The following is a 19,242-nucleotide window of genomic DNA, read 5'->3' as shown; positions in this document are numbered from 1 at the left end:
TACCCCACCCTGCCAGCCAGGGCCCCAGTGCTCACAAGTGTGCCCTGTATGTGTTACCTGTGTTATGACTAACTGTCTCACTGAGGCTCTGCTAATCAGAACCTCAGTGGTTATGCTCTTTCATTTCTTTCAAATTGTCATTAACAGGCTAGTGACCAATTTTACCAATTTACATTGGCATACTGGAACAGCTTAATAATAATTACCTATTATATGGTACTGAGGTACCCAGGTTATTGGGGTTCCAGGAGATCCCTAAGGGCTGCAGCATTTCTTTTGCCACCCATAGGGAGCTCTGACAATTCTTACACAGGCCTGCCACTGCAGCCTGAGTGAAATAACGTCCACGTTATTTCACAGCCATTTTACACTGCACTTAAGTAACTTATAAGTCACCTATATGTCTAACCTTTACCTGGTAAAGGTTGGGTGCTAAGTTACTTAGTGTGTGGGCACCCTGGCACTAGCCAAGGTGCCCCCACATTGTTCAGGGCCAATTCCCCGGACTTTGTGAGTGCGGGGACACCATTACACGCGTGCACTACATATAGGTCACTACCTATGTGTAGCTTCACAATGGTAACTCCGCATATGGCCGTGTAACATGTCTAAGATCATGGAATTGCCCCCTCTATGCCATCCTGGCATTGTTGGTACAATCCCATGATCCCAAGGGTCTGTAGCACAGACCCGGGTACTGCCAAACTGCCTTTTCAGGGGTTTCACTGCAGCTGCTGCTGCTGCCAACCCCTCAGACAGGTTTCTGCCCTCCTGGGGTCCAGCCAGGCTTGGCCCAGGAAGGCAGAACAAAGGACTTCCTCAGAGAGAGGGTGTTACACCCTCTCCCTTTGGAAAAAGGTGTTCAGGCAGGGGAGGAGTAGCCTCCCCCAGCCTCTGGAAATGCTTTCATGGGCATAGATGGTGCCCATTTCTGCATAAGCCAGTCTACACCGGTTCAGGGACCCCTCAGCCCTGCTCTGGCGTGAAACTGGACAAAGGAAAGGGGAGTGACCACTCCCCTGACCTGCACCTCCCCTGGGAGGTGCCCAGAGCTCCTCCAGTGTGCTCCAGACCTCTGCCATCTTGGAAACAGAGGTGCTGCTGGCACACTGGACTGCTCTGAGTGGCCAGGGCCTGCAGGTGACGTCAGAGACTCCTTCTGATAGGCTCCTTCAGGTGTTGCTAGCCTATCTTCTCTCCTAAGTAGCCAAACCCTCTTTTCTGGCTATTTAGGGTCTCTGCTTTGGGGATTTCCTTAGATAACGAATGCAAGAGCGCATCAGAGTTCCTCTGCATCTCTCTCTTCACCTTCTGCCAAGGAATCGACTGCTGACCGCGCTGGAAGCCTGCAAATCTGCAACAAAGTAGCGAAGACGACTACTACAACTCTGTAACGCTGATCCTGCCGCCTTCTCAACTGTTTTCCTGGTGGTGCATGCTGTGGGGGTAGTCTGCCTCCTCTCTGCACTAGAAGCTCCGAAGAAATCTCCCGTGGGTCGACGGAATCTTCCCCCTGCTACCGCAGGCACCAAAGAACTGCATCACCGGTCCCCTGGGTCTCCTCTCAGCACGACGAGCGAGGTCCCTTGAATCCAGCAACTCTGTCCAAGTGACTCCCACAGTCCAGTGACTCTTCAGTCCAAGTTTGGTGGAGGTAAGTCCTTGCCTCCCCACGCCAGACTGCATTGCTGGGAACCGCGTCTTTTGCAGCTACTCTGGCCTCTGTGCACTTCCGGCGAAAATCCTTTGTGCACAGCCAAGCCTGGGTCCACGGCACTCTAACCTGCATTGCACGACCTCCTGGGTTGTCCTCCGGCGGCGTGGGACTCCTTTGTGCAACTTTGGGTGAGCACCGTTTCACTCCTCTTCGTAGTGCCTGTTCCGGCACTTCTGCGGGTGCTGCCTGCTTCTGAGAGGCCTCCTCGTCCTGCTGGGCGCCCCCTCTGTCCCCTGACGCAATTGGCGACATCCTGGTCCCTCCTGGGCCACAGCAGCATCCAAAAACCCTAACCGCACGACTTGCAGCTAGCACGGCTTGTTTGAGGTCTTTCTTCAGGAAAACACTTCTGCACGACTCTCCACGGCGTGGGACATCCATCCCCCAAAGGGGAAGTTTCTAGCCCTTGTCGTTCCTGCAGAATCCTCAGCTTCTACTGCCCAGTAGCAGCTTCTTTGCACCCACAGCTGGCATTTCCTGGGCATCTGCCCACTCTCGACTTGGTCGTGACTTTTGGACTTGGTCCCCTTGTTCCACAGGTACCCTCGTCTGGAAATCCATCGTTGTTGCATTGCTGGTTTTGGTCTTTCCTGCTGAATTCCCCTATCACGACTTCTGTGCTCTTTGGGGAACTTTAGTGCACTTTGCACTCACTTTTCAGGGTCTTGGGGTAGGCTATTTTTCTAACCCTCACTGTTTTCTTACAGTCCCAGCGACCCTCTACAAGGTCACATAGGTTTGGGGTCCATTCGTGGTTCGCATTCCACTTTTGGAGTATATGGTTTGTGTTGCCCCTATCCCTAGGTGTCCCCATTGCATCCTATTGTAACTATACATTGTTTGCACTGTTTTCTAATACTATACTGCATATTTTTGGTATTGTGTACATATATCTTGTGTATATGTGCTATCCTCATACTGAGGGTACTCACTGAGATACTTTGGCATATTGTCATAAAAATAAAGTACCTTTATTTTTAGTATATCTGTGTATTGTGTTTTTTTATGATATTGTGCATATGACACTAGTGGTACTGTAGGAGCTTCACTCGTCTCCTAGTTCAGCCTAAGCTGCTCTGCTAAGCTACCATTATCTATCAGCCTAAGCTGCTAGACACCCTATACACTAATAAGGGATACCTGGGCCTGGTGCAAGGTGTAAGTACCCCTTGGTACTCACTACAAGCCAGTCCAGCCTCCTACACCAAATCCAAGAGTCACAAAAGTGTCCGGGTGGGCAGGTGCCCACTAAACCCCGGATGAAGGTGCAAAAGGGCTGCCTCTGGGTGGAAGAAGCCGAAGATTCTGCAACAACGAAAAGGGCTAGGACCTTCTCCTTTGCACAGAAGATGTCCTACGGCGTGATGGATGTTGCAGAAGTGTTTCCAGGCAGAAATACCGCTAACAAGCCTTGCTAGCTGCAAGAATCACGGTTGAGGATTTTGGGTGCTGCTGGGGACCAGGAAGGACCAGGATGTCGCCCCTTGGAGGAGGAGACAGAGGGGGCACTCAGCAACTCAGAGAGCCCCCACAGAAGCAGGCAGCACCCGCAGAAGTACCAGAAAAGGCACTTAGAAGATCTGAGGACAGCGGTTGACTCAGAGTCACAAAGGAGGGTCCCACGGCGTCGGAGTCCAACTCAGCGAGTTGGGCAATGCAGGACGGTGTGCCGGGGACACAGGCTAGGCTGTGCACAAAGGAATCCTTAGAAAAGTGCACATAAGCCGGAGCAGCTGCAAATCACGCAGTACACAGGTTTGCTGTCTGACGTGGGGAGGCAAGGACTTACCTCCACCAACTTTGGACAGAAGGGCCACTGGACTGTGGGAGACACTTGGACCCAGCTCCTGTGTTCCAGGGACCACGTTCGTCAGGATGAGAGGGGACCCAGAGGACCAGTGATGCAGAAGTTTGGTGCCTGCGTTAGCAGGGGGAAAGATTCCGTCGACCCACCGGAGATTTCCTCTCGGCTTCCAGTGCAGGGTGAAGGTAGACAGCCCTCAGAGCATGCACCACCAGGAAAAAGTTGAGAAAGCCGGCAGGATGAGGCGCTGCAATGTTGCTGGTAACAAAGCAAAAACAACAAGTGATGGACGGAATGCTGAACATTGTCAAACATTCACCCCCAGTACAGTGATCTGGGCCTAAATCCATCGTTTTTTTGCTGCCCATGCCATTCTAGTTTGGACCCAGCCATATGCAAATCAGTCTTGAACCTGTTCCCCATGGGAACAGTCCAGCCCGAACTGCTAGGCCAGGTCTTCCCTGGACTGGAAACAAGCATCCTGGGACCGGTTTCGGGGTTTCACCCCTCATCAGACAGGTTAGCTTGAATCCAGTGGCATGGGAAGCACGGGACCCACGTCTGGGCATACCCTTCCCACTTAGGGCAACAAAGCAAAAACAACAAGTGATGGACGGAATGCTGAACATTGTCAAACATTCACCCCCAGTACAGTGATCTGGGCCTAAATCCATCGTTTTTTTGCTGCCCATGCCATTCCAGTTTGGACCCAGCCATATGCAAATCAGTCTTGACCCTGTTCCCCATGGGAACAGTCCAGCCCGAACTGCTAGGCCAGGTCTTCCCTGGACTGGAAACAAGCATCCTGGGACCGGTTTCGGGGTTTCACCCCTCATCAGCCAGGCTAGCTTGAATCCAGTGGCATGGGAAGCACGGGACCCACGTCTGGGCATACCCTTCCCACTTAGGGCAAAAAAGCAAAAACAACAAGTGATGGACGGAATGCTGAACATTGTCAAACATTCACCCCCAGTACAGTGATCTGGGCCTAAATCCATCGTTTTTTTGCTGCCCATGCCATTTCAGTTTGGACCCAGCCATATGCAAATCAGTCTTGACCCTGTTCCCCATGGGAACAGTCCAGCCCGAACTGCTAGGCCAGGTCTTCCCTGGACTGGAAACAAGCATCCTGGGACCGGTTTCGGGGTTTCACCCCTCATCAGCCAGGCTAGCTTGAATCCAGTGGCATGGGAAGCACGGGACCCACGTCTGGGCATACCCTTCCCACTTAGGGCAACAAAGCAAAAACAACAAGTGATGGACGGAATGCTGAACATTGTCAAACATTCACCCCCAGTACAGTGATCTGGGCCTAAATCCATCGTTTTTTTGCTGCCCATGCCATTCCAGTTTGGACCCAGCCATATGCAAATCAGTCTTGACCCTGTTCCCCATGGGAACAGTCCAGCCCGAACTGCTAGGCCAGGTCTTCCCTGGACTGTAAACAAGCATCCTGGGACCGGTTTCGGGGTTTCACCCCTCATCAGCCAGGCTAGCTTGAATCCAGTGGCATGGGAAGCACGGGACCCACGTCTGGGCATACCCTTCCCACTTAGGGCAACAAAGCAAAAACAACAAGTGATGGACGGAATGCTGAACATTGTCAAACATTCACCCCCAGTACAGTGATCTGGGCCTAAATCCATCGTTTTTTTGCTGCCCATGCCATTCCAGTTTGGACCCAGCCATATGCAAATCAGTCTTGACCCTGTTCCCCATGGGAACAGTCCAGCCCGAACTGCTAGGCCAGGTCTTCCCTGGACTGTAAACAAGCATCCTGGGACCGGTTTCGGGGTTTCACCCCTCATCAGCCAGGCTAGCTTGAATCCAGTGGCATGGGAAGCACGGGACCCACGTCTGGGCATACCCTTCCCACTTAGGGCAACAAAGCAAAAACAACAAGTGATGGACGGAATGCTGAACATTGTCAAACATTCACCCCCAGTACAGTGATCTGGGCCTAAATCCATTGTTTTTTTGCTGCCCATGCCATTCCAGTTTGGACCCAGCCATATGCAAATCAGTCTTGACCCTGTTCCCCATGGGAACAGTCCAGCCCAAACTGCTAGGCCAGGTCTTCCCTGGACTGGAAACAAGCATCCTGGGACCGGTTTCGGGGTTTCACCCCTCATCAGCCAGGCTAGCTTGAATCCAGTGGCATGGGAAGCACGGGACCCACGTCTGGGCATACCCTTCCCACTTAGGGCAACAAAGCAAAAACAACAAGTGATGGACGGAATGCTGAACATTGTCAAACATTCACCCCCAGTACAGTGATCTAGGCCTAAATCCATCGTTTTTTTGCTGCCCATGCCATTCCAGTTTGGACCCAGCCATATGCAAATTAGTCTTGACCCTGTTCCCCATGGGAACAGTCCAGCCCGAACTGCTAGGCCAGGTCTTCCCTGGACTGGAAACAAGCATCCTGGGACCGGTTTCGGGGTTTCACCCCTCATCAGCCAGGCTAGCTTGAATCCAGTGGCATGGGAAGCACGGGACCCACGTCTGGGCATACCCTTCCCACTTAGGGCAAAAAAGCAAAAACAACAAGTGATGGACGGAATGCTGAACATTGTCAAACATTCACCCCCAGTACAGTGATCTGGGCCTAAATCCATCGTTTTTTTGCTGCCCATGCCATTCCAGTTTGGACCCAGCCATATGCAAATCAGTCTTGACCATGTTCCCCATGGGAACAGTCCAGCCCGAACTGCTAGGCCAGGTCTTCCCTGGACTGGAAACAAGCATCCTGGGACCGGTTTCGGGGTTTCACCCCTCATCAGCCAGGCTAGCTTGAATCCAGTGGCATGGGAAGCACGGGACCCACGTCTGGGCATACCCTTCCCACTTAGGGCAACAAAGCAAAAACAACAAGTGATGGACGGAATGCTGAACATTGTCAAACATTCACCCCCAGTACAGTGATCTGGGCCTAAATCCATCGTTTTTTTGCTGCCCATGCCATTCCAGTTTGGACCCAGCCATATGCAAATCAGTCTTGACCCTGTTCCCCATGGGAACAGTCCAGCCCGAACTGCTAGGCCAGGTCTTCCCTGGACTGGAAACAAGCATCCTGGGACCGGTTTCGGGGTTTCACCCCTCATCAGCCAGGCTAGCTTGAATCCAGTGGCATGGGAAGCACGGGACCCACGTCTGGGCATACCCTTCCCACTTAGGGCAACAAAGCAAAAACAACAAGTGATGGACGGAATGCTGAACATTGTCAAACATTCACCCCCAGTACAGTGATCTGGGCCTAAATCCATCGTTTTTTTGCTGCCCATGCCATTCCAGTTTGGACCCAGCCATATGCAAATCAGTCTTGACCCTGTTCCCCATGGGAACAGTCCAGCCCGAACTGCTAGGCCAGGTCTTCCCTGGACTGGAAACAAGCATCCTGGGTCCGGTTTCGGGGTTTCACCCCTCATCAGCCAGGCTAGCTTGAATCCAGTGGCATGGGAAGCACGGGACCCACGTCTGGGCATACCCTTCCCACTTAGGGCAACAAAGCAAAAACAACAAGTGATGGACGGAATGCTGAACATTGTCAAACATTCACCCCCAGTACAGTGATCTGGGCCTAAATCCATTGTTTTTTTGCTGCCCATGCCATTCCAGTTTGGACCCAGCCATATGCAAATCAGTCTTGACCCTGTTCCCCATGGGAACAGTCCAGCCCGAACTGCTAGGCCAGGTCTTCCCTGGACTGTAAACAAGCATCCTGGGACCGGTTTCGGGGTTTCACCCCTCATCAGCCAGGCTAGCTTGAATCCAGTGGCATGGGAAGCACAGGACCCACGTCTGGGCATACCCTTCCCACTTAGGGCAACAAAGCAAAAACAACAAGTGATGGACGGAATGCTGAACATTGTCAAACATTCACCCCCAGTACAGTGATCTGGGCCTAAATCCATCGTTTTTTTGCTGCCCATGCCATTCCAGTTTGGACCCAGCCATATGCAAATCAGTCTTGACCCTGTTCCCCATGGGAACAGTCCAGCCCGAACTGCTAGGCCAGGTCTTCCCTGGACTGGAAACAAGCATCCTGGGACCGGTTTCGGGGTTTCACCCCTCATCAGCCAGGCTAGCTTGAATCCAGTGGCATGGGAAGCACGGGACCCACGTCTGGGCACACCCTTCCCACTTAGGGCAACAAAGCAAAAACAACAAGTGATGGACGGAATGCTGAACATTGTCAAACATTCACCCCCAGTACAGTGATCTGGGCCTAAATCCATCGTTTTTTTGCTGCCCATGCCGTTCCAGTTTGGACCCAGCCATATGCAAATCAGTCTTGACCCTGTTCCCCATGGGAACAGTCCAGCCCGAACTGCTAGGCCAGGTCTTCCCTGGACTGGAAACAAGCATCCTGGGACCGGTTTCGGGGTTTCACCCCTCATCAGCCAGGCTAGCTTGAATCCAGTGGCATGGGAAGCACGGGACCCACGTCTGGGCACACCCTTCCCACTTAGGGCAACAAAGCAAAAACAACAAGTGATGGACGGAATGCTGAACATTGTCAAACATTCACCCCCAGTACAGTGATCTGGGCCTAAATCCATCGTTTTTTTGCTGCCCATGCCATTCCAGTTTGGACCCAGCCATATGCAAATCAGTCTTGACCCTGTTCCCCATGGGAACAGTCCAGCCCGAACTGCTAGGCCAGGTCTTCCCTGGACTGGAAACAAGCAGTTGGTTTTGCTTTGCTTTTGCCGCCCTAAGTGCGCCGGGTATGCCGAGACGTGGGTCCCGGGCTCACTGTGCCACTGGATTCAAGCTAGCCTGGCTGATGAGGGGTGAAACCCCGAAACCAGTCCCAGGATGCTTGTTTCCGGTCCAGGGAGAACCTGGCCTGGCAGTTTGGGCTGGACTGTTCCCATGAGGAACAGGGTCAAGACTGATTTGCATATGGCTGGGTTCAAACTGGGGTGGCATGGTGAGCAAAATAATGGATGGATTAAACCCAGATCTGTGACTGGGGGTGAATGTTTGATTGGTTCTGCATTCCGTCCATCCAGTTACGCTATCCCACAGCGTTTTGTTTTGCTTTGCAATGTTGCTGGTAGTCATCTTGCTACTTTGTTGCGGTTTTGCAGGCGTCCTGGAGCAGTCAGCGGTCTATCCTTGGCAGAAGTTGAAGAGGGAAGTGCAGAGGAACTCTGGTGAGCTCTTGCATTCGTTATCTGAGGAATAGCCCAGAGGAGAGACCCTAAATAGCCAGAAAAGGAGGTTTGGCTACCAAGAAAGGAGGCCTGGCTATTGAAAGAGGTAAGCACCTATCAGGAGGGGGCCTCTGACGTCACCTGCTGGCACTGGCCACTCAGAGCAGTCCATTGTGCCCCAACACCTCTCCATCCAAGATGGCAGAGGTTTGGGACACACTGGAGGATCTCTGGGCACCTCCCCTGGGAGGTACTGGTCAGGGGAGTGGTCACTCCCCTTTCTTTTGTCCAGTTTTGTGCCAGAGCAGGGCTGGGGGATCCCTGAACCGGTGTAGACTGGCTTATGCAGAGATGGGCACCATCTGTGCCCATCAAAGCATTTCCAGAGGGTGGGGGAGGCTACTCCTCCCCAGCCCTTTACACCTATTTCCAAAGGGAGAGGTTTTAACACCCTCTCTCAGAGGAAATCCTTTGTTCTGCCTTCCTGGGTCAGGGCTGCCTGGACCTCAGGAGGGCAGAAACCTGTCTGAGGGGTTGGCAGCAGCTTCAGTGGAGACCCCGGAAAGGCAGTTTGGCAGTACCAGGGTTCTGTGCTAGAGACTCAGGGGATCATGGAATTGTCACCCCAATACCAGAATGGTATTGGGGTGACAATTCCATGATCTTAGACATGTTACATGGCCATGTTCGGAGTTACCATTGTGACGCTACACATAGGTAGTGACCTATGTATAGTGCACATGTGTAATGGTGTCCCCGCACTCACAAAGTCCGGGGAATTTGCCCTGAATGATGTGGGGGCACCTTGGCTAGTGCCAGGGTTCCCACACACTAAGTAACTTGGCACCCAACCTTCACTAAGTGAAGGTTAGACATATAGGTGACTTATAAGTTACTTATGTGTAGTGGTAAATGGCTGTGAAATAACATGGACGTTATTTCACTCAGGCTGCAGTGTAAGAATTGTCAGAACTCCCTATGGGTGGCAAAAGAAATGCTGCAGCCCATAGGGATCTCCTGGAACCCCAATACACTGGGTACCTCAGTACCATATACAAGGGAATTATATGGGTGTACCAGTATGCTGATGTGAATTGGTAAATTTAGTCCCTAGCCTGCAGTGACAAATTTGTAAAGCAGAGAGAGCATAACCACTGAGGTTCTGGTTAGCAGAGCCTCAGTGAGACAGTTAGGCATCACACAGGGAACACATACAGGGCACATACCTATGAGCACTAGTCCCCTGCCTGGCAGGGTCCCAGTGACACATACAACTAAAACAACATTTATACAGTGAAATATGGGGGTAACATGCCAAGCAAGATGGTAATTTCCTACACTGGAGCTTACACTTCCATCACCACTCACCCTATGATTCCATCCACCCCAGACCTTACACTTCCATCACCACTCACCCTATGATTCTATCCACCCAGAACTTACACTTCCATCACCACAAACCCTATGATTCCATCCAACTCAAACCTTACACTTCCATCACCCCAAACCCTATGATTCTATCCAACCGAGAGCTTACACTTCAATCACCACTCACCCTATGATCCCATCCACCCCAGACCTTACACTTCCATCACCACAAACCCTATATTTCCATCCACCTCAGACCTTACACTTCCATCACTACTCACCCTATGATTCCATCCACCCCAGACCTTACACTTCTTTCACCACAAGCCCTATGATTCCATAAAACCCGGAGCTTACACTTCCATCACCACTCACCCTATGATTCCATCCACCTCAGACCTTACACTTCCATCATCACAAACCCTATGATTCCATCCACCCCAGACCTTACACTTCCATCACCACAAACCTATGATTCCATCCACCCCAGACCTTACACTTCCATCACCACAAACCCTATGATTCCATCCAACCCAGAGCTTACACTTCCATCACCACTCACCCTATGATTCTATCCACCCCAGAGCTTTCACTTCCATCACCACTCACCCTATGATTCCATCCACCCCAGACCTTACACTTCTATCACCACTCACCATATGATTCCATCCACCTCTGACCATACACTTCTATCATTACAAACCCTATGATTCCATCCACCCCAGACCTTACACTTCCATCACCACAAACCCTATGATTCCATCCACCCCAGAGATTTCACTTCCATCACCACTCACCCTATGATTCCATCCACCCCAGAGCTTTCACTTCCATCACCACTCACCCTATGATTCCATCCACCCCAGAGCTTTCACTTCCATCACCACTCACCCTATGATTCTATCCACCCCAGACCTTACACTTCCATCACCACTCACCCTATGATTCCATCCACCCCAGACCTTACACTTCCATCACCACTCACCCTATGATTCCATCCACCCCAGACCTTACACTTCCATCATCACAAACCCTATGATTCCATCCACTTCAGACCTTACACTTCCATCACTACTCACCCTATGATTCCATCCACCCCAGACCTTACACTTCCATCACCACAAACCCTATGATTCCATCCACCCCAGACCTTACACTTCCATCACCACAAACCCTATGATTCCATCCAACCCGAAGCTTACACTTCCACCACCACTCACCCTATGATTCCATCCATCCCAGGCCTTTCACCTCCACCACCACTCACCCTAAGATTCCATCCATCCCAGACCTTATGCTTCCATCCCCACAAACACTATGATTCTATCCACCTGACCTTACACTTCCGTCTCCACAAACACTATGATTCAACACATCCATGATCCCAATAATTTATACATACTTCACTCCAAAGTGATATCTGTGGAGACCCTCAGAACCTTGTAGCCCCACTATATGACTGCCCTCCAATTAATAGACACCCTACACTTCCACTCACCCCAGACCTGATGATTCCACACACCCCAGGCCCTGCAATGGAATCCACCCCAGTACCCAACAGTTTCATCCATCACATACCTTAAATTGCCATCAACCATGTGCCCAACACTTCCATTAACCATTATTCAATGCTTGCTTCATTCTAAACCCCACAGTCCCACCACATAACTAACCCCACAGTCCTACCACGCAGCTAACCCCATGGCCCTACACCATAGCCAACCCCATAGTCCTACCAAATTATAATCTCAGGTACTTTTCCTGACGTATGGAAAGGAACAGTTGTTATTCCCCTTAAGAAAAAGCCAACTGGCAACAGTCAAGACCTAAATAACTTCCACCCTATTGCTCTGCTTCCTTTCCTGGCAAAAACCTTTGAAAAGCACCTTCACAAAGAACTGGTCAATTTTTTGCTAGAATCGGGAGGGTTAGATGTCTCCCAACATGGGTTTAGAAAATCTCACAGTACAGAATCTGCGCTTATCTCCTCTTCGGACTCTATTCAGAGAATGGTGGACGAGGGCCAGGGGGCCGTTTTGATTTTACTGGATTTATCTGCGGCCTTCGACACCATCTCACCTCAGATTCTCTTAGCCTGTTTGCATCAGGCAGGTCTTAGAGAACAAGCTCTCAAGCTCCTAGAATCCTTCCTAACTAATAGATGGACGACGGTCAGTTGTGGGGATTTCAGATCCCCTGATTATCTACTGCCCTGCGGGGTGCCGCAGGGTTCTTCACTCAGTCCCACCTTATTCAACGTGTATGTCGCCCCTCTGGCCGAGTTAATACGATCCTTCGACTTCATCCAGACTTCTTATGCAGATGATACGCAGTTGATCATCCCACTCAATAAGAACGGGGAGGAAGTGGCGGATCGCTTCATCAATTGCATGCAAGCAGTTAACAACTGGATGAAAACTAACTGGCTGAAATTGAACTGTGATAAAACTGAGATTCTCTGTTTTGAAATGGCAGGGAGCAGTGGAATCTGCGATGGTGGCCGCAAGATTGCGGGACCTTTCCTGACCCTGGTACCACCACGAGGAATTTAGGAATCCTTTTTGATGAGTGTTTATCTTTCAAAAAACAGGTCAACCACACGGTAAAATCCTGTATGTGGATTCTGAAAACTTAAAAAAAAAAAAGTCTTTCCATATCTCCAAAGACAATGGAAAATTACAGCTACTCTAGCCCTTGTTATGTCTAAGTTAGATTACTACATGTAGGAGGCTGGACTGGTTTGTAGTGAGTACCAAGGGGTACTTGCACCTTGCACCAGGCCCAGTTATCCCTTATTAGTGTATAGGGTGTCTAGCAGCTTAGGCTGATAGATAATGGTAGCTTAGCAGAGCAGCTTAGGCTGAACTAGGAGACGTGTGAAGCTACTACAGTACCACTTAGTGTCATATGCACAATATCACAAGAAAACACAATACACAGTTATACTAAAAATAAAGGTACTTTATTTTTATGACAATATGCCAAAGTATCTTAGAGTGTACCCTCAGTGAGAGGATAGGAAATATACACAAGATATATATACACAATAGCAAAAATATGCAGTATAGTCTTAGAAAACAGTGCAAACAATGTATAGTTACAATAGGATGCAATGGGGAAACATAGGGATAGGGGCAACACAAACCATATACTCCAAAAGTGGAATGCGAACCACGAATGGACCCCAAACCTATGTGACCTTGTAGAGGGTCGCTGGGACTATTAGAAAATAGTGAGAGTTAGAAAAATAACCCTCCCCAAGACACTGAAAAGTGAGTGCAAAGTTCACTAAAGTTCCCCTAAGGACAAAGTAGTCGTGTTAGAGGAATAATGCAGGAAAGACACAAACCAGCAATGCAACAACTGTGGATTTCCAATCTAGGGTACCTGTGGAACAAGGGGACCAAGTCCAAAAGTCACAAGCAAGTCGGAGATGGGTAGATGCCCAGGAAATGCCAGCTGCGGGTGCAAAGAAGCTTCGACTGGACAGAAGAAGCTGAGGTTTCTGCAGGAACGAAAAGGGCTAGAGACTTCCCCTTTGGTGGACGGATCCTTCTCGCCGTGGAGAGTCGTGCAGAAGTGTTTTCCCGCTGAAAGAACGCCAACAAGCCTTGCTAGCTGCAAATCGTGTGTTTGGCGTTTTTGGACGCTGCTGGGGCCCGGGAGGGACCAGGAGGTCGCAAATTGGACCTGAAGAGAGAGGGGACGTCGAGCAAGACAAAGAGCCCTCACTGAAGCAGGTAGCACCCGGAGAAGTGCCAGAAACAGGCACTACGAGGATGCGTGAAACGGTGCTCGCCGAAGTTGCACAAAGGAGTCCCACGTCGCCGGAGACCAACTTAGAAAGTCGTGCAATGCAGGTTAGAGTGCCGTGGACCCAGGCTTGGCTGTGCACAAAGGATTTCCGCCGGAAGTGCACAGGGGCCGGAGTAGCTGCAAAGTCGCGGTTCCCAGCAATGCAGCCCAGCGAGGTGAGGCAAGGACTTACCTCCACCAAACTTGGGCTGAAGAGTCACTGGACTGTGGGGGTCACTTGGACAGAGTCGCTGGATTCGAGGGACCTCGCTCGTCGTGCTGAGAGGAGACCCAAGGGACCGGTAATGCAGCTTTTTGGTGCCTGCGGTTGCAGGGGGAAGATTCCGTCGACCCACGGGAGATTTCTTCGGAGCTTCTGGTGCAGAGAGGAGGCAGGCTACCCCCACAGCATGCACAAGCAGGAAAACAGTCGAGAAGGCGGCAGGATCAGCGTTACAGAGTTGCAGTAGTCGTCTTTGCTACTATGTTGCAGGTTTGCAGGCTTCCAGCGCGGTCAGCGGTCGTTTCCTTATCAGAAGGTGAAGAGAGAGATGCAGAGGAACTCGGATGAGCTCTTGCATTCGTTATCTGAAGTTTCCCCAGAGACAGAGACCCTAAATAGCCAGAAAAGAGGGTTTGGCTACCTAGGAGAGAGGATAGGCTACTAACACCTGAAGGAGCCTATCAGCAGGAGTCTGTGACGTCACCTGGTGGCACTGGCCACTCAGAGCAGTCCAGTGTGCCAGCAGCACCTCTGTTTCCAAGATGGCAGAGGTCTGGAGCACACTGGAGGAGCTCTGGACACCTCCCAGGGGAGGTGCAGGTCAGGGGAGTGGTCACTCCCCTTTCCTTTGTCCAGTTTCGCGCCAGAGCAGGGGCTAAGGGGTCCCTGAACCGGTGTAGACTGGCTTATGCAGAATTGGGCACATCTGTGCCCAAGAAAGCATTTCCAGAGGCTGGGGGAGGCTACTCCTCCCCTGCCTTCACACCATTTTCCAAAGGGAGAGGGTGTCACACACTCTCTCAGAGGAAGTTCTTTGTTCTGCCATCCTGGGCCAGGCCTGGCTGGACCCCAGGAGGGCAGATGCCTGTCTGAGGGGTTGGCAGCAGCAGCAGCTGCAGTGAAACCCCAGGAAGGGCAGTTTGGCAGTACCAGGGTCTGTGCTACAGACCACTGGGATCATGGGATTGTGCCAACTATGCCAGGATGGCATAGAGGGGGCAATTCCATGATCATAGACATGTTACATGGCCATATTTGGAGTTACCATTGTGAAGCTACATATAGGTAGTGACCTATATGTAGTGCACGTGTGTAATGGTGTCCCCGCACTCACAAAGTTCAGGGAATTGGCTCTGAACAATGTGGGGGCACCTTGGCTAGTGCCAGGGTGCCCTCACACTAAGTAACTTTGCACCTAACCTTTACCAGGTAAAGGTTAGACATATATGTGACTTATAAGTTACTTAAGTGCAGTGTAAAAATGGCTGTGAAATAACGTGGACGTTATTTCACTCAGGCTGCAGTGGCAGGCCTGTGTAAGAATTGTCAGAGCTCCCTATGGGTGGCAAAAGAAATGCTGCAGCCCATAGGGATCGCCTGGAACCCCAATACCCTGGGTACCTCAGTACCATATACTAGGGAATTATAAGGGTGTTCCAGTAAGCCAATGTAAATTGGTAAAATTGGTCACTAGCCTGTTAGTGACAATTTGAAAGTAATGAGAGAGCATAACCACTGAGGTTCTGGTTAGCAGAGCCTCAGTGAGACAGTTAGGCACCACACAGGGAACATATACATGCACACCTATGAGCACTGGGGCCCTGTGTGACAGGGTCCCAGTGACACATACATATAGGCCACAAACCTATGAGCACTGGGGTCCTGACCAGCAGGATCCCAGTGACACATAACAACCATACTGAAAACATAGTGTTTTCACTATGAGCACTGAGGCCTGGCTATCAGGATCCCAGTGAGACAGTGAAAACAGTGACAAAGACCCTGACATACACTCACAAACAGGCCAAAAGTGGGGGTAACAAGGCTAGAAAGAGGCTACCTTCTCACACTACAACACTTTACTTCTTAACCTGGACAAAGGATCCTTGAGTAAACTACAGCTGGTACAGAACACGGCCGCCAGATTGATTCTGAACCTTCCACTGTCGGCATCAGCTAGAGACAGCCTCAAACACCTACATTGGCTCCCGGTAGCCCAGCGGATCATTTTTAAAACTCTTTGCATGACCCACAAAGCCGCTCATGGGATCAGCTCTTAATATCGGACCTCCAAACTGCATTAGTATAGACCAAAGAGGCATCTTCGTTCAGCTGGAATCTACAAAATCCAGATTCCCTGCACTTATAAGGCGAAATGGGGCGATAAAGCCTTTACAGTAGCCGCCGCAAGTACTGGAATTCGCTCCCCTTGGAAATAAGAAAGGAACACAACTATTTAACTTTCAGAAAATTGATCAAGACGTGGCTTTTCCCACGTTGACTTTGTCTACAACTCTTTTAGTGTGTGCACACAATTACCTTAGTCAGCGCTTCGATGTCCTCGGGCCGGAATGCGCTCTATAAATACGACATACATACACACCTAACTCTACAGTCCTACCACACAGCTAACCCCACGGTCCTACAACACAACTAGCCCTACGGTCCTACCACACAACTAGCCCTGCAGTCCTACCACACAACTAACCCTACGGTCCTACCACACAACTAACCCTATGGTCCTACCACACAACTAACCCTATGGTCCTACCACACAACTAACCCTGCAGTCCTACCACACAACTAACCCTATGGTCCTACAACACACCTAACCCTGCATTCCTACCACACAACTAACCCTATGGTCCTACCACACAACTAACCCTATGGTCCTACAACATGACTAACCCCACAGCCCTACCACACAACTAACCCTACGGTCCTACCACACAACTAACCCTACGGTCCTACCACACAACTAACCCACGGTCCTACAACATGACTAACCCCACAGCCCTACCACACAACTAACCCTACGGTCCTACCACACAACTAACCCTACGGTCCTACCACACAACTAACCCTATGGTCCTACCACACAACTAACCCTATGGTCCTACCACACAACTAACCCTGCAGTCCTACCACACAACTAACCCTATGGTCCTACCACACAACTAACCCTGCAGCCCTACCACACAACTAACCCTACGGTCCTACCACACAACTAGCCCTGCAGTCCTACAACACAACTAACCCCACAGCCCTACCACACAACTAACCCTACGGTCCTACCACACAACTAGCCGTGCAGTCCTACCACACAACTAACCCCATGGTCCTACAACATGACTAACCCCACAGTCCTACCACACAACTAACCCTACGGTCCTACCACACAACTAGCCCAGCAGTCCTACCACACAACTAACCCTACGGTCCTACCACACAACTAACCCTGCAGTCCTACCACACAACTAACCCTGCAGTCCTACCACACAACTAACTCCACAATCCTACCACAAAGCTAACCCCACGGTCCTACAACATGACTAACCCCACAGCCCTACCACACAACTAACCCTACGGTCCTACCACACAACTAGCCCTGCAGTCCTACCACACAACTAACCCCACAGCCCTACCACACAACTAACCCTACGGTCCTACCACACAACTAACCCTGCAGTCCTACCACACAACTAACCCTGTGGTCCTACCACACAACTAACTCCACAATCCTACCACACAAATAATCCCACAGTCCTACCAAACAACTAACTCCACGGTCCTACCACACAACTAATCCCACAGTCCTACCACACAACTAACTCCACGGTCCGACCACACAACTAACTCCACGGTCCTACCACACAACTAATCCCACAGTCCTACCACACAACTAACCCCACGGTCCTACCACACAACTAATCCAACAGTGCTACTGTTGTGGATCCATTTTATTTTGCTTGAGTACAGGAGTTTAGCTTAGCTCCGGCTTGCAGGCCTATGCCCTTTTACCTAGATAAACAGTCTCTGTTTTATTATTCGTTTTTTATTTATTTTAGCAGTACTTGCAGCTCTTGCATTTTATAAGAAATGTTTTTACATTGTAATAAGTTGCCATCCCATGAAAGTGTTATTATCATTAATGTACGTATTGAATTGTCATCAGGTCCCTTTGTTTCATAGAATATGAACGTCAGGCATTTTTGTTATGATACTGACGATCCAGGTTTGCACACACTTTCTAACACTTAGGACCAGATGTAGGAAGCCTTTTGCGCCTCGCAAACGGCGAAAAACGCAGTTTGCGAGGCGCAAAAGGCTGAACGCGATGCACAACCTCAAATTGCGAGTCGGTACCGAGTTGCAATTTAAGGCTGCGACTCGCAAATAGGAAGGGGTGTTCCCTTCCTATTTGCGACCGCATCGCCATGCAGAGTTGGTTTGTGACCGCGAATGCGGTCGCAAACCAACTCGCAGTTACCATCCACTTGAAGTGGATGGTAACTCATTCGCAAAAGGGAAGGGGTCCCCATGGGACCCCTTCCCCTTTGTGAATGCCCACAAAAATAGTTTTTCAGAGCAGGCAGTGGTCCTATGGACCACTGCCTACTCTGAAAAAAACGAAACCAAATGGTTTCGGATTTTTTTCTTTTTGCAGCTCGTTTTCCTTTAAGGAAAATGGGCTTCAAAAAGAAAAAAAAAAACTGCTTTATTACAAAAGCAGTCTAGGACATGGTGGTCTGCTGTCTCCAGCAGGCCACCATCCCTGTGAGTGCCTAGACTCGCTATGGGGTCGCAAACTGCGACCCACCTCATTAATATTCATGAGGTGGGTATTTGCGACCCCATAGCGAGTCGCAGAAGGTGTCTGAGACACCTTTCTGCATCTCGGATTGAGAGTTGCAATTTGCGAGTCGCTATGACTCGCAAATTGCAAGTCGCAATTTCATTCCTACCTACATCTGGCCCTAAGGTACATACCCACGTCAGGATGTCTACATGAACAATAGCATGGACCTTTTAGAAGAACTCTGTGGATGAAGCCTATTAGAAGGGGTTCCATCCAGGATATTCCATCCATACTGCACATCATTTTGCAGCAGACCTCCGCCTTTGCGTCTCTACATTGCCTGATTTGGGGACTGGAGGCCGACCTTGTTCCAAGTTAACGGGGTTGGGGTGCTTCTGATGGACATGGCTTGGGCAGATTAGGTTTATCATACCTTGTTCTCTTTAGAGTACACAACACACTCTAGGGAGGAATTTGTGTATTCATGTTTATTGCAAAATGTTGTGAGTGTTCATATTCACGTTGCTTATTTTGACAATCCTGATTTTGTCCTTTGTCATTATCTTTATCATTGCGGCTCATGCATTTTTATCA

General features: G+C 50.2%; 1 protein-coding gene across 2 annotated transcripts in view; it reads left to right on the top strand.

Annotated features, from left to right (window-relative positions):
• AGBL2 (AGBL carboxypeptidase 2) overlaps nucleotides 1–19,242 on the top strand; it is a 466,988-nt gene that overhangs the window by 130,508 nt on the left and 317,238 nt on the right. The window lies entirely within an intron of this gene.

This window comes from Pleurodeles waltl, chromosome 3_1 (assembly GCF_031143425.1).
Source record: "Pleurodeles waltl isolate 20211129_DDA chromosome 3_1, aPleWal1.hap1.20221129, whole genome shotgun sequence".
Classification (NCBI taxonomy): Eukaryota; Metazoa; Chordata; class Amphibia; order Caudata; family Salamandridae; genus Pleurodeles; species Pleurodeles waltl.
This window is presented reverse-complemented; position numbering and strand designations above follow the sequence as displayed.